Below are 17607 nucleotides of genomic sequence, written 5' to 3'. Positions count from 1 at the left end.
TTATAGGGATTCGCTTGTATGTTACTAGTTTCTCTTCCCTTGTTGCCTTTAATATTTTTTCTTTGAATTTAATTTTTGTCAGTTTGATTAATATGTATCTCAGCATGTTCCTCCTTGGTTTTATGTTGTATGAGACTTTGCACTTCCTGGACTTGAGTGAGTGTTTCTTATGTTAGGGAAGTTTTTGGCTATGATCTCTTCAAATATTTTCTCAGGCCCTTTCTCTTTGCCTGTTCCTCCTGGGACCCCTATAATGTGAACGTTGCTGTGTTTAATGTTGTCCCAGAGGTCTCTGTGACTGTCCTGATTTCTTTTCATTCTTTTTTCTTTATTCTGTTCTTCGGTGCTGATTTCTACCACTCTGTCTTCCAGCTCACTTATTCATTCTTCTGCCACATTTATTCTGCTACTTATTCTGCTGTTGTTCATCTCTGTTTGTTCTTTAAACCTTCTATTTCATTGTTAAACATTTCTTCTATCTTTTGGGTCTGTGGATCCATTCTTTTTCTGAGATTTTGGATCATCTTTACTATTATTACTCTAAATTATTTTTCAGGTAGATTGTCTATCTCCACTTCACTTAGTTGTTCTTGTGGGTTTTTGTCTTGTTCTTCATGAGGAACATATTTCTCTGCCATCTCATTTATGATTAACCTCTATATCCAAAAGGTTATTCTCTTGTCCAATAACTGTTTCTCTCAAGATTGAAGAGTATCAAAGAAAAGGGGTATCTGAGCAAGACCATGGGGGGCTCTCCCCCTTACAAAAACCTTTCTGTGTTCCCTGTTTCTTGTTTGTAGGAAAAAGGCTTCAGCCTCCTAGACCTTCCCTGAGTTCCGAAGGGCAGATTCAAACAGTTACTAATAAGGGAAGGGAGGGGATGCAGAAAAAAGAGGAGCAGTCCAGAAACAATAGTGCAGTGATGGGCAGGATCCTGGTTCCTCCTCAAGGGATATTCATTACAATATATCTCTGAGTTCTCCTAGAGAAACTAAGGCCCCTACCCAGGTGGAGGATGGTAACTTCAGGCTGAACACAAGCACAGGGACCCCAGACTGGTTGGAACCAGAAGACTGATGATTGAGACTCTGGGAAACTCAGTCACCTGTTACCGCACCACCAACCAATCAGAGGAAGGTCATACACCCTGCAGACCTCCCCCCAAATTTTGCCTATAAAAACTCTTCCCTGAAAACCATCAGGGAGTTTGGGTCTTTTGAGCATGAACTGCCCATTCTCCTTGCTTGGCCCTGCAACAAACCTTTCTCGGCTCCAAAGTTAAATGTTTTGGTTTGTTTGGTCTCACTCTGCATTGGGTACAGGAACTTACATTCTGCAACAAAAGTACTTTGTTTCCCACAGACCCATGATAACAAGTGGTATTTCTGTCTTGTTCATCACAGAATCCCTGAAACAAGAAACAGTTCTTTGTACATATTAAGCAAGCAGTAAAATTTACAAATTAATATATGAATGAATGCATAACAGCTATCTGACCATGGACTACTATATTGCCATTTCTTTTATCATTGTTCACATGGGATATAATAAATATATTCAAAACCAAGCATCTGTTTTACAAGGTTGCATTAGTGTTCTGAAGAAATGTTATCAAATGAAGGATGAGAAATGATATTTTTTGTACACCAACTAACAAAGAATCCAAACTAACACAAGAATAAAACAAGAGAAGCCAAATATCTTCGAATAAAATTATCTTATGTGTTCCCTAAAAGCTGTTATTTTCATTTTGAGTTTTACAAAGTTCATTCCTTGCCCTGAAATAAAAATTCTATGACTTTCCCCCATGTTTGCTTATAGGCTGTAAGATCTAAGTATCCCAGCAGGTTTTAGTTGCAAATACAAAAGGAGAAATTTTCCCCCCATATGGTTTTTGCATTATCCATATGAGGGTAATCAAAAACACCAGCTAGGGAAATCAAAGGGATCAGCTGGAGACTTCCTTTTGCTAGAACTAAACAGACCAGTTCAAACAGTATGCTTCCTTGAAATGTCATTTTGCAAAACTAGCTCTTATACTTTATGAAAATGGTGTATATTCAAAAGTATTAAGACAATTTGCTCTATGTATAAGGTATATTTAAATGTGTTAAGTAAAATATTTGTAAAATATGTTTCTGTTACCATTTTTGTCTGTTATCAGATTGCCTCTGCAGCACTCCAAAGCCTAACAGTAGCAAACTTTGATTTGAATTCTTCATTTCCTTAGTGAACTTCTTCTGTGTTGTTCCAGCCAGCTATGGAAACTTTTAACAGAAAATACCAACTTAAGCAACAACATCTAAGACTGTAGTATTTTCACATATATAGCTGTCATCTTTTTCCTATGCAGATAATTTAAAAGGTCTTTACTTGGGTTAAAAATAGTGTGCTGTGGGGGAGAGAAACAATTTTTCCTCTACCCTTCTAGGTGCTATGGCTGAGACTCCCCTGTTATAAAAGATAAATAGGAGAAAAACATACAGAATTTTAATAACATGTATTTCTCATGTATACATGAGAGATACCCAGGAAAACAGATTAAAATTCCCCTAAAATGGTCTATGCCACCATCTTAAATACCAACTTTAGCTAAAAACAAAAGAAAGCTCTTTAAAGTGGTGGGAGGTCAATTATGGGAGGTTACCAGGAAAAGCATGTTTAACAAGGGTAAGGGTTATTCTGCAGGTTTAAGGTGTTGTCTTCTCCATTGATGAGTTTCTGAAAATTTAGAGTTATTCTCTCCCTGGTACAGAAAGGAAGACACTCTTACAAAGGAGATTTCCCTTATAAAAGTAAATTTCCCTCACAATAGGGCAATTTCTAATCTGTTTTCAGAGATTCTGCTGTGTCTACAGCTTCTCAAAAATAATCAGCTCAAAATAATCCTTTTGCCAAAAAGGAACATTTTGGGGTGGCATAGTCTATTATTCTTTAATACCAATATTGATTTCCTATTTTTGATAATTATACTATGGTTATATAAGGTGTCAGCTTTAGAGGAAACAGAGGGATATAAGAGAATTTTATGTACTATTTTTGCAACTTTTCTAAAATTAGTTTGAAACAGAAGTTTTAAGATATAAAAAAGAAAATTTTAGCTTTTATCTAGATAAGTATTATACTATCACATAAACCATATATAAAATATATCCTAAAAGAGAACCATGAGAAGAGAAATCTAGGTAAATCAAGTTTTTCAGAAGTGTTTGTACTTCCACTTTCAATCATGATAGAGTATGCAGTACTTGACTTTCTTTCTCACCATAAACAGATTTAAACTATAGAAAATATGAGAACATTTTTGGACATTAAGAAAAAAAAACAACAGGAAGAACATGACTGTGGCTCCTAGGAAGTGAAAAATCCATGAGGGAAAGCCCTATGATTTATCAAACTCTCTGATTAGGGATATATAGCCTACTGTGACAGAAATGTGAGAGATCAGAGCTTTTTAAGGACTAGAATTTGTGTAGCTGGATCTTAAAAGAGGAAAGTGAATGTTTCTGAACTCAGGTTCAGCTGCTCACTGCTTAAAAGCCAATAATTGAGAGGCAAGCATCAGTAGAAAGGAAAGGTGCTTTAATCAGAAAAGCTGGCAATCTGGGAGAAGATGGACTCTTGTCCTGAGACCAACTTTGAAGGCTCTGCTCAGCCATGACAGTTTTTAAAGGGAAAATGGGAAAGAATCTCAGTGAATCATTGAGACAGGAGGTTGTATTCTGCATCATCCTCCATTGCATGCAGACTGGCTGACTCTTTCTTCAGTTGTTATCTTGCCCATGTGATCTGTCTGCAGGATTGCTAAGGGAGCAGTTGTGGGTAGAGAGCTAGTCATTCTTTAACTACTTAATTTTTCATTTTTACTTCTTTTAGTCTAGGAAAGGAATCAACAGGTTAGGCAAGGCATGGTGTGCATTCAGGAGAGCATAATCAGGAGTTAGGTTAAATTACCTAGTGATCTTATTCTTATAAATGGGTTCTTTTAAGGTTAGAGGGGAACAGAAATGAGCAAACAGGAAATGGGCAAAAGAGCTGCTGTCAATTCCCCACTATCAAACATCATTCCATTTCTGTGTGATTAACGGTGAATATCTGTCTTCTGTAACTTCATGCTGACATAGAACACTGTATTCTCAGAGTGGAAAATGTTGACATAGGTCTGTAGCATCTCTTTGCTGAAAATTTTACTTGTCTGCTTACGTATATGGGTAGAGCAAGCTACAATTGTTTTGATGCCCACAAAGATATAGATTATTATGAGTAATAATGTTGATCCCATTCTCTTGAGCCCAGTTCTTAGAACTGTGCTAGCCATAAATTTAGTACTGCTCAAGATGGAGCAGCTTATGTCATGGCTACAGTCTGGTCATCATGCAGTGAGCTTTTTCTCTCTTGTGGGACTTATAGTATCTGTAAAACAACTTAGGGTTGTGTGTCAGACCCTGAGTCTGTGACTCTATTGTCCTAATCATAAACTGCTTGAACCTGCTCTTTTATGATTCAGGGAGGCCTGGGAGATTTCAGCTTTTTTACAAACAAGATGCAGGGGACATGGTGCAGCCTTTGTACTTGGGGAGGGGCACAGGGTTCTGCTTGGTTTCATGAACAAAGATGATCCCTAGGAATCTGAATGGGCATTCACACTGAGACTTTTGTTAAAATCTGAGCTCTCTATGTACAGGGTGAGATTCCGTGAGTCCTCCAGAACACAGTGACTCTGGGACAGAATGCAGCACAGATACATCAGGGGTCACATGGGATGGAGAGATGTTGAATTTGAAGCCTAGCTAGAGGAGAAAGACATTACTGTTCTCATCAAAAATTCAGTTTAGATACTAGAAGAAAAGTCATATTTTAATATTAAGGACCTTACCCAAAGATTGACACAAAGTGAAAATAGAACTACCTCATCAAAGAATAAAACCAAGCCTAACAATTAAAGGGAGGTGCCAGTGATTTAACTGAATGCTGAAACAAATTCAACACCATTCAAATATGGTGGAATGATCATGATGCCATACAAGATATCAATCAAAATGTTCAATATAAACTAAAAATTACTAGTCACGTGAAGAAACAGGAAAGTGTGATATATAATGAAGCAGGGGGCTACTCAGTACAATCCCCAAGAATATAAAGATTTTAGAAGTAACAGACAAGGACTTGTAAAGAGCTCTAATGAATATATATATATATATATATATATATATATATATATATATAAATAGTTATTGAAGTATAGTTGATATGTAACAACGGTGTGTTAATTTCTTCTGTACAGCAAAGTAACTAGGTTATATATTCTTTATGTATATATATTTATTCTCTTTTCACATTGTTTACCATTCTATGGTTTGTAACAAGATATTGACTATAGTTCCCTGTGCTATACAGTAGGACCTTGTTGTTTATCCATCCCATATGTTATAGTTTGCCTCTGCTAATCCCAAACTCCCATTCCTTCTCTCCCTGAACCCCACCCGCTGGCAACCACAAGTCTGTTCTCTGTATCTGTGAGGTTCTTTTTGTTTTGTAGATATGTTGATCTGTATAGTATTTTAGATTCCACATATAAGTGATATCACATGGTATTAGTCTTTTTAACTTACTTCACTTAGTATGATAATATCTAGGTTCATCCATGTTGCTGCAAATGACATTATATCATTCTTTTTTATGGCTGAATGATATTCCATTGTATATATGTAGCACATCTTCTTTATCCATCATCTGTTGATAGACATTTAGGTTGTTTCTGTGTCTTGGCTGTTGTGAATAGTGCTGCAGTGAACATAGGGGTGCATGTATCTTTTCAAATTATACCAGTTTTTTCTGGGTAAATGTCCAAGAGTGGGATTGCTGGATCATATGGTAACTCTATTTTTAGTTTTTTGAGGTACTTTTATACTGCTTTCCATAGTGGCTGCAACAATTTACATTCCCACCAACTGTGTAAGAGGGTTCCCTTTTCTCCACATCCTATCCAGCGTTTGTTATTTGTAAACTTTTAGTGATGGCCATTGTGACAGGTGTGAGGTGATACCTCATCGTAGTTTTGATTTGTATTTTTCTAATAATTAGTGATGTTGAACATCTTTTCATGTGCCTTTTGGCCAACTGCTGTCTTCTTTGGAGAAATGTCTATTTAGGTCTTCTGCTCATTTTTGGATTGGGTTGTTTGTTTTTGTTGTTGTTGAGTTGTATGAACTGTTTGTATATTTTGGAAATTGCAAATTCAAATTTCAAATTGCAAATTTGAAATTTGGAAATTGCAAATTGTCAGTTGCATCATTTGCAAGTATTTTCTCCCATTCTGTAGGTTGTCTTTTGTTTTGTTTATGGTTACCTTCGCTGTGCAAAAGCTTGTAAGTTTGATTAGGTCCCATTTATTTATTTTTGTTTTTATTTCTTGGGAGACTGACCTAAGAAAACATTGGTAAGATTTATGTCAGAGAATGTTTTGCCTGTGATCTCTTCTAGGAGTTTTATTGTGTCATATCTTATGTTTAAGTCCTTTAAGCCATTTTGAGTTTATTTTTGTGCATGGTGTGAGGGTATGTTCTAACTTCATCGACTTACATGTAGCTGTCTGGCTTTCCCAGCACCACTTGCTGAAAAGACTGTCTTTTTCCCATTGTATTTATATTCTTGCCCCCTTTGTCAAAGTTTAATTGACCCTATGTGTGTGGTTTTTTTCTGGGCTTTCTATTCTGTTTCATTGATCTGCATGTCTGTTTTTGTGCCAATACCATGCTGTTTTGATTGCGGGTAGCTTTATAGTATTGTCTGAAGTTTGGGAGGTTTATGCCTCCTGCTTTGCTCTTTTTCCTCAGGATTGCTTTGGCAATTCTGGGCCTTATATGGTTCTTATAAATTTTAGGATTATTTGTTCTAGTTCTGTGAAAAATGTCATGGGAAATTTGAGGGATAGCATTAAATCTGTAGATTGCTTTGGGTACTATTGCCATTTTAATATTAACTCTTCCAATCCAAGAGTGTGGGATATCTTTCCATTTCTTTGAATCATCTTTAATTTCCTTTATCAATGTTTCATAGTTCTCAGCATATAAGTCTTTGACCTCCTTGGTGAGGTTTATTCCTAAGTATTTTTCTTTTTTATGCTATTTTGAAAGGGATTATTTGTTTTCATTCCCTTTCTGATATTTTATTGTTAGTGTAAAGAAATGCAACCGATTTCTGTATGTTAATTTTGTATCCTGCTACTTTGCTGAATTCATTTATCATTTCTATTAGTTTTTGTGTGGAGTCTTTAGGCTTTTCTATATGTAGTGTCATGTCATCTGCATATGATGACAGTTTTACCTCTTACTTTCCAATTTGGTTACCTTTTACTTCTTGTCTGATTGCTGTGGCTAGGACTTCCATATTATCTTGAAGAGAAGTGGTGAGAGTGGGCAACCTTGTCTTGTTCCAGATTTTAGAGGGAAGGCTTTCAGCTTTTCACTGTTGAGTATTATATTAGCTGTAGGTTTGTCATAAATAGCTTTTATTATGTTGAGATATGTTCCCTCTATACCCACTTTCGTAAGGGTTTTTATCATGAATGGATGTTGAATTGTATCAAATGCTTTTTCTGCATCTATTGAGATCATCAAGTGGTTTTGTTCTTTCTTTTGTTGATGTGGTGTATCATATTGATTGATTTGCATATGTTTAACCATCCTTGTGACCCAGGATGAATCCAGCTTGGTCATGGTGTATGACCTTTTTTAAGTGTTGTTGGATTTGGTTTGCTAATATTTTTTTGAGAATTTTTGTGTCTATATTCATCAAAGATATTGGCCTGTAATTTTCTTTTTTTGTAGTGTCTTTGTCTGGGTTTGGTATCAGGGTGATGGTGGCTTCACAGAGTGTCTTTGGAAGTGTTCCTCCCTCATCAATCTTTTGGAAGAGTTTAAGAAGGATAGGTATAAGCTCTTTTTGTGTGGTTGGCAGAATTCACCTGTGAAGCCATCTGGTCCTGGACTTTTTCTTGCATGCATTTGTGTTTTTTTCCCTACAGATTTTATTTCATTTCTAGTGATTGGTCTGTTCAAGTTATCTATTTCTTCTTGATTCAATTTTAGTCGGCTCTATGTTTCTAGAAAGTTGTCTGTTCTAGGTTGTCAACTTTGTTGCCATATAATTGTTCATAGTATTCTTTTATGTTTTTTTGTATTTCTGTGGTAACAGTTGTGATTTCCCATCTTTCATTTCCTACGTTGTTTATTTGGGTCATTTCTGTTTGCATTAAATCTTTTTCCATCCCCTCACTTTCAGTCTATGTGTGTCGTTTGCCCTAAGGTGGGTCTCTTGTAGGCAGTATATTGTAGGTTCTTGTTTTTTTAATCCAATCTGCCACTCTCTGTCTTTTGACTGGAGCATTTAGTCCACTGACATTTAAGGTAATTATTGATAGATATGTATTTATTCCCATTTTAAACCTTGTTTTTCCATTGATTTTCTATTTCTTCTTTGTCCCTTTCTTTTTCTTTTTCCTGTTGTAGTTTGATGATTTTTCTTTTGTATTATGCTTATGTTCTGTGCTTTTGGTTTTTGTGAATCTAATGTATGTTTTTGATTTGTGGTTGGCCTGTTTTTCAAGTATATTAACCCCTTCCTATATCTACTTGCTTTAGACTGGTAGTCATATAGGCTCAAACACATTCTAGAAAAAAAAATCTATATTTTCTTATTCTCCTTCCCCACATTTTATGATTTTGATGTCCTCTTTTGCATCTTTATGTTCATCCATTTGGTGTTCATTGTGGTTATCATTGCTTTCACAGAAATGTTTTGATTTTTCTTTTTAATCTGTGTACTGGCTTATTTAAGTGATTTATTTTCCAATTGTGATTTTTCTCTTTCCTATTGATTCTTACTTCTTTTCTATTTAGAGAAGACTTTTCAGTATTTTCTTTAAGTAGGTTTAGTGTTGCTGTATTCTTTTAGTTTTTGCTTTCAGTTTTTATCTGAGAAATTCTTTACCTCTCTTTCTATTCTACATGATAATCTTGCTGGATAGAATATCCTAAGTAGCAGATTTTTCCCTTTCAGGACTTTGAATATATTTTGCCACTCCCTTCTGGTCTGCAATGCTCCTGTAGAGAAATCAGCTGATAGCCTTATAGGGGTTCCCTTGTAATTAACTCTTTTTCTCTTGTTGCCTTTTGAATCCTCTCTTTATCTTCAATTTTCACCATTTTTACTATAATATGTCTTGGTGTATGTCTGTTTGGGTTTATCTTGTTCAGGAGCTTCTGTGCTTCTGGATATCTGTTTTCTTCTTTAGGGTTGGGAAGTTTTCAACCATAATTTTTTCAAATACATTTTCAATCCCCTTTTCTCTTTCTTCTCCTTCTTGGATCCCTATTTTGCATAGATTGGCATGCTTTATATTATCCCACAGGTCTCTTATATTGCTTTCATTTTTTTCATTTGAGTTTCTGTCTGCTGTTCTAACTGGGTGATCTCCATTATGATATCTTCCAGATCACTTATTCATTCTTCTGCATTATTCATTCTGCTACTCATAGCCTTTTGTTAAGATTTCAACTCTTCAAATGAATTCTCTAATTTTTCCTGGCTCCTCTTTCTAGTTTCTTTTTACAGTAATCTGCATTTGTGTTGATAGCCTTTCTTAATTCCTTCAGTATTTTCATTACCTCCTTTTTGAACTCAGTGTCTATTAGATTGAAGTGGTCTATTTCATTGTTTGTTCTTTCAGGGAATTCTCTCAATCATTTAATTGGGAGTAGTTCCTCTGCTCTTCATTTTACTTATATTTCTCTTGCTCTATGGGTTTAGAAAACACAATTATTTACTGTGGTCTTGGAGGGCTATTTTTACATTGGAACATCTCTGTGTAGCCTGCGTGGGTTTAATCTTTTTTGATGCAAGGGCTGTTTTTAGTATGGATGCCTGCCACCTCTTTCCTCAGTGTCTGGTGACTATTATACCCTTGATAGGAGGTGTGACTGGTGTTGTGGTGACCAGAGCCTGCACTGGATATTAAGCAGCACCTCCTCTTTGCTCTGTAGTTTTCACTTTCCTGTCAGGGGCGGGGTCTGCTTCCTAGTTGTTGCAGTAGAAGCCCCCAGATCTGTTTCTGAGCTGTGTTTCTGACCTACAGTGTGAGGTAGCTGTGATTGGAGGACTCCCACTGGGAGAGAAGCCACTGAGTATTCCTCTGCTGGAGGTGTTCACCTGTGAGTGTGCTCTGTTGTGTCACCTTTCACCCATTGTGCAGGCTCACAAAGTACACTGTTGTTGGCACTGCCCTTGGTCCCACCTCAACCGTGGGTATGCTGGCCATTGTTCCTGGTGTCTCTCAGATGTTGTTTTCACCAGGCCACCAGCACAGATCCAGTGAACTCAGTTCCCAGAACTGCAGGAGTTGTGCACCTGGACTGGCTACAGGAGCTGTGGAAGCAGCTCAGACCCTGCCTGGCCCAGCCCCCGCATGTACGCACCCACAAAGCCCACAGCTACTAAGGTCAGACCCATCCCTGCCTCTGGGACACCCGTTGTCTGTTTGGATTTTCCACTGGTGCTGAATTTACAACGCTGGCAGCTGAAGTGTAAATCCATGGTCCGTACAGCTGCAGGGAGAGATTTCAGGTCTGCTTCTTAAGTGGCACAGGTCCTGGGGCTCAGTTGTGATTTCAGCCCCACCTCTGCGTGTGGGCAGCCCATTGGCATCTGCTCCCAGGGCCGCCAGGCAGCAGCAGGGGCACGTGAGCCAGACCAGGCAGGAGCCCCTCCTGGAGCCCGCAGAGCAGGGTGGCAGGGGAGAGGCTGCTATGGCGGCCCCACCCCTCCTTTCACACACCACTTAACAATGGCACTTTGCTTCTATGGCCTGGGCTTCTTTCGAGAACATTCCTGGTTGTGGCTCCCCACACTCCAGGCCCCTCAGACAGTCTCTGTGCAGCCAACACCAGTCCTCTTCCTGGGTCTGTCCTCCAAACCTCACATTCCAGCACCCAGCCCCCACCTGTACCAGCGGACACGCATCTCAGGGTGGGGTGCACAGGGTGGTGGTGCAGACCTTCTGTGTGGGTCTATCTCTGTCTTGCCTGCCACAAACCAGTTGTTGTGCTCTCCTCTGAGCCTCTGAAGCTCTTTTTCTGTCCTGGCCGATCTCCCTGCCAGTGAGGGACTTCCCAGAGTGCAGGAACATCTCTCCTTCAGCTCCTCCCAGGGGCAGAGGTCCCAGCCTGATTCCTCTCTCTCTTTTCTTTTGTCCTTTCATCCTAGCCGGTTATGTGTAGATTTTTCTTGTCCTTTCAGGTGTTTGAACACTTCTGCTAGTGTTCAGTGGGTGTTCTGTTAGAATTGTTCCATTTGTAGATGTAATCTTGATGTATTTGTGGGAAGAGGTGAGTTCCATGTCCTACTACTCCACCATCTTGATTCCATATAATGAATATATTAAAGAATATAAAAGATAAAAATGAATGAATATTCTCTATCTCATTAGAGAAATAGAACCAAAAAGTTGAAATTATAGAAATAAAAGTTTAACGTCTGAAATGAAAAACTTACTAGTCATAATAGCAAAATGGGCAGAGCAGAATAAAGGGTCAGTAAATATGAAGACAGTTAAAGACCTTATCCAAAAATGAAGAAACAGAAAAGAATTTGACCAAAAATAAACACACTTCAGTGGCTTCTGATAAGACATCAAACAAGGGAGGCCAATTATATTAAAATAAAGCTATTAGAATATTTTTTAAACCTGCAATATGGTAATATACATGCCTCTTTAGTAATGCATTAAATAACAAGATGTAGCAGCAGGTCTTATAAGTACCATAATTTTGAAGTAGTTTTGAACTTGAAAGATATTTTGAAATGTCTGCAACGACTCCAGCGTGATGTGAAAAATCCATGATTTATATTGGTGACAAAGTCAAGGTCATGCTAACATTACTGTAATTTTTTGCTTACATTACAATTGGAAAAACATGCCAAATTTCAGTTAGAGATTAGTGAAAATAAAGATGTAATTTATTCCCATGCAAGTTCACAAACCCTAAGTTAAGAAGCCCTTCAATAAATTCTGATAGTACCTGAAAAAAAAAAAATCAAACAGACTAATATGTAAGTAACTGCATTTCCCCCCCAAAACAGAAATGAGAATAAGCTGAAATAATATTTGAGTAACTATTTCTAAGGCTTGATAAATTTGGTTAAAAAACACCAATTTAAAAAAGTAAGAAAAACCAATGAAAGTCAATATGCATTTAAAAAAAAACACACACACCTATGCACACCATTGTCAAAATAATGAAAGTCAAAGAAAAAATCTTGAACTGAGACAAAGAAACACAATATTTTATTCAGCAGAAGAAAGATAGCAATAAAGTCAGACATTCTCCTCAGAAAAAAGGCCAAAAACAGTGCAATAATATATTTAATAAGCTTAAAAGAAAAACAACTGGTAAACCAGGATTCTCTGTCCAGTGAAAATATTCCACAATTAGTGAAAAAAGTAAATAAAACTTTTATTATTATTTTTTGAGATATGACTGATATATAATTGCATTAGCTTTAGGTGTACAAGTAATGATTTAATATTATGTATATGTTGTGAAATGATTGCCTAAGTATGTTTAGTTAACATCCATTACCATATAGTTACACATTTTTTTCTTGTGATAAATTTTAAGATTAACTCTTAGCAACTTTCAAATATCTAATATAGTATTGTTAACTATAGTCACCATGCTGTATAATACATCCCCAGGATTTATTTTCCTTATAACAGGAATTTTGTACCTTTTGACTATTGTTATGCATTTTGCCCACCTCTGGCAACCACCAAATTGTTCTTTGTAGCTATGAGGTTTCTTTTGTTTTCGGTTTGTTTGTTTGTTTGTTTTCTTTTCAAATTCCATGTATAAGTGAGATCATACAGTGTTTCTCTCTTTGACTTATTTCACTTAGAATAACACCCTCAAGGCTATTCATGTTGTGGTAAATGGCAGGATTTTATTCTTTTTCTTATGGCTGAATAATGTTTAATTGTGTGTTTGTGTGTATATATATATATGTATATATATGTGTATATATGTATGTGTGTGTGTGTGTATATATATATATATATATATATATATATATATATATATATATATATATATTACGTTTTCTTTATCCATTCATATGTCCATGGACACTTAGGTTGTTTCCATGTCTGGGCTATCATCAATAATGCTGCAATAAGCATGGGTGCAGCTATCTTTTTGAGAAAATGATATCATTTTCTTCAGATAACTACTCAGAAGTGGAATTGCTAGGTTGTACAGTAGTTCTGTTTTTAATTTTTTGAGGAACCTCCATACTGTTCTCCATAGTGGCTGCACCAGTTTACATTCCCACCAACAGTGGAAGAGGGTTCCCTTTTTTCCACATCCTCATCAACACTTGTTATTTCCTATCTGTTTGATGATTGTCATTCTAACAGGTGTGAGGTGATATCTTGTGGTTTTGATTTATATTTCCCTGATGGTTAGTGATATTGAGCACCTTTTCATGTACTTGTTGGCCATCTGTATGTCTCCTCTAGAAAAATGTCTCTTCAGATCCTCTATTTTTAATTTTTTAAGTTGAGTTGTATGAGTTCTTGAATACTTCAGATATTAACCCCTTATCAGATATATGGTTTGCAAATATTTTCTCCTCTTCTATAGGTTGCTTTTTCATTTTGGTTTATTGTTTCTTTTGCTGTGGAGAACTATTTAATTTGCTGTAGTATCACTTGATTTTTGCTTTTGTTGCCTTTGTTTTGCCTTTGCTTTTGTGGTGTCAAATCCATAAAATTATTGCCAAGATTAATATCAAGGAGTTCACCCTCTGTTTTCTTCTAGGTGTTTTATGATTTCAGATCTTATGTTCAAGACTTTAAGGCACTTTGAGGTTATTTTTGTATATGATGTAGGATACTGGTCCTGCTTCTTTCTTTTGCATGTGGCTGTCCAGTTTTTATACCACCAGTTATTCAAGAGACTTTCCTTTCCTCATTGTATATTCTTGGCTCCTTTTATATAAATTAGTTGGCCATGTATCTGTGGGTTTATTTCTAGGTTCTCTATTCTGTTGCATTGATCTATGTGTCTGTTTTTATGTCAATACCATATTGTTGCTAAAATGATTTCTTTAGAATGAAATAAAAATGTGGATTTGCAGAAACAAATGTAAAACACAAGCTATAAATGACTGAAGCAAAAATAATTATATTGTATTCTGTAATTTATAATGAACATAAACATAAAATTTATGTCAAGCGTATCATAACTGACAGGAACAGTAAGTGGAATTATACTGTTGTAATGTTCTTATATTTTACATGAAGTAGAGCAATTATAAGTCTAAATAGATTCTGATATATTAATAATGCACAGTGTAACCCCTAGGGCGACTACTTAAAACAGTACAAAGATACATAGCTAAAAAGCAATAGAGGAATTAAAAGGGAATATAAAAAATATTCAATTAACCCAAAATAAGACAGGAAAACAGCAAGACAAGAAGAAAATCAGGTGGGACTAAAAGAAAAATAATAGCAAAATAAGAATGCTTAAACTCAAACATATGAGTAATTTCATTAAATGCAAATGGATTGAACATTCCAGTCAAAAGGCAGAGAAATGCACCACACAGTTATATGCTAATCACAAGAGAAACATCTTAAATGTAATATCAGTGATAGGATTAAAGCAGTAGTATTCCCCAATCTAATTTTTGGTTTCACAGTAAATGTTGAAAATGAAGTCATTCAACAAGATGACAAAGACCCATGCTGTCCAATGGCCTAAATGAAACCTTTCTCATTTTTCTCAACAGACACAACATGGGGCAGTTGGGATATAAGCTTTCTATTTTTCCTTTTCTGAGGCTTAGATATTTGAACATTGACCCACATAATAGTACAGGCCCTATTTCAGTGTCCACCTATCTCAAAGATTAATTACATGATCCATTTAATTATGCAAGCCTGAAACATAGGAACAAATTATGACACTGTAGTTATTGTTAACCTCTGTGTTCAGTCTATTCATCATGTCCTCTTTACCCTTTAAATACCACATAAATTGAATTATTTTTCCCCATAATGCCAACAACAATTGTATCTTACCTGTATCATTAAAACTGTACTTTAACTCAAATGTTGAATTTTTTTTCCTGTAAAGAGCCAGACAGTAAATATATTTGGCTATTTGGCTATTTTGTCATTGTCACAACTGTTGTAGCACAAAAGCAGTCACAGACAAGTAACTAAATAAACATAAGCCATGTATATGTACCGATAAAACTTTACTTACGAAACCAGGTAAACTTGGTTGATGAGCTGGAGTTATGACAATTCCCACAAACTGACCTACCTGAATCCATTAGTAAGAAGTAAGAAGATATTTTGAAATGTAAATTCCTTCTCTGCTGAATCCTTAAATGTCCTTTGATTTCTCTCAGTACAGAATCAACCATCCTGATCTGACCATAAAGCCCAGCACGGTCGTCCTGACTTATCCACTCCAACCTCAGTTGCACCATGCCCATCTCCTCTCCAGCCTTTCTGGCCTTCTTTTGCACCACAGCAGTTATGCACATACTCTTCCTAGGACAATGTTCCTTCATCCTTCCTCCTAATAAGCATTTTGGCATCCTTCTGATCTTAGCTCATTTTTACTATAGAAAACTTTCCTGGCCACTTCGAATAGGTAAAATCCCCCTATTCAACATGCCCAACTTTTCTTGCATGTCTCCTTACACGCCTAGTCATAGTCAAAACATTACACAAGTTTATACTTAGTTGATAAATAGCTAGTAGCTTTAAATGCTTTTATTTTTGATACTGTTAAGAGTGCCAAGCACTTTTAAAATACTTTATGTGTATTATCTGACTAAATCCTCACAATGATCACATGAGATAAGAAATAATTTATGACTAACTTTCTGGCTATAAAACTGATGCCTTGGAAATAATCATTTGCCAAGTCAAACAGGGAGGAAAATGTTGCTGTATCAACACAGGGAGACTGATTTCAGAGGCCCTGTTCTCAACTACAGTCAAATAATGGCTATCTCTGCAAGATATTGATTTTCTATTCTTAATGCATTACTGCAGAAATATATACTATACACACATCTGTCGATGTATGGAGTGGTAAAATTATTGAAATTCAGCCTTTCATAAAATGGTCTACGTGCTCCATAATGACAAGCTTAGAGATGCTGAAGGCCTGGATTTATATAGAACACAAAGCAGTGTGGCAAATGGATTGAAACTTTGAAGCAAGAACATAAGCTGGCCTGCCACTGCCATCAAGAGGAAGCCTCGTGTTGTTTTCCTTTTACCCAGTGAAGGAGATGAAGTATCAGATCCTACCTATTCACCTAATCAGCTTGTCGATGATCGATGATCTACAAACAAGGGGTAGCCAAAGAGGGTGGAAGACAGAATCCAAAGACCAACATTGCTATTCCTGTTGCTCCTTTCCCCATCGCCTAAGGAAACAGACACAGCTTCACATTGGGTTTTAGTTGAGAATTTATAAATAGCTCTTTAGTCTCTCCATTGAAGGAGGAAGAATAAATATATTGCAGTCTTATTTGAAACATCTGAAGTTACAGGGGACTTTTATAACATATAAAGAGTATAGTTACAGGCTGGAAAGCAAAAGGATTAAAAACTAATGAATAAACAAATAAGTTCACTGAAAGTTCATTTGTATCTTAAGTTATACAGAATAGATGTAAGTTGTGATTACATGTCATTATTTCCTACATTTATGATATTTAACAAATCCATTCAAATACTTAATCGTGTCTTATAACATGAATTCTATACAAACATCAGAGTTGCCATTCTTTTTCTAATTGCTAAGATTGGCTTTGTGTTAAAAGAAAAGGACATCAGGAGAGTCCACATTTCCTTACATTAAACATGTAGAAATGTTCTGAAGAACTCTAAATTGTGCTAAAACAGATGACATAGCCAAACTTGCATCAACCATATTTTCTTGCTACCTATACACAAATATTTTTTTCTTAATTTTTTTTCAGTCAAGGAAAGAACTTTTTTCAATAGAGTTCATTCTAGGGGAGGAGGTTGACCCCCTATCTAAATTATTTTAGACAGTTAAGGGGGAGGTAAAAAGCTTTTCTTAAGTCTGCTGGGCTTTGATTACCTTCAGCTCAAAATAATTCACGTGCCAAAGTGGCCCATTTTGGGGTGGCATATTCTACTCACCTTCACAATAAACATACCATGTACAGTATTTTTATTCAAATTATTGTTGATGTATATAATTTTACTTTATTTGTTGCTGATTTCCTTTACAAAGTGAGATGTATGTCTATTTCTGTATCCTTACTCTCTATTGATACATCCCTAAAAGAATCTGATTGAATGATTTTGTAGTTACTGGATGGAGACTTGAGGAACTTGCTCCTATGTAAGCTCCAGAAGATTCAGCTTCTTCCAAGGTTTGTTATACGTAACCATGGAAAGACTGATTATTGGATTGCCCATTTGCCCTACTTCTGTTAATCCAGGATCATTTGGTATTTCTCAGTCTCAGTCCCTCTTTCTTTCTCTGC

Source organism: Leucopleurus acutus (assembly GCF_964270905.1).
Source record: "Leucopleurus acutus genome assembly, chromosome: 4".
NCBI classification, from domain to species: domain Eukaryota; kingdom Metazoa; phylum Chordata; class Mammalia; order Artiodactyla; family Delphinidae; genus Leucopleurus; species Leucopleurus acutus.
The sequence above is the reverse complement of the archived record's forward strand: the minus strand, read 5'-3'. Positions refer to the sequence as shown.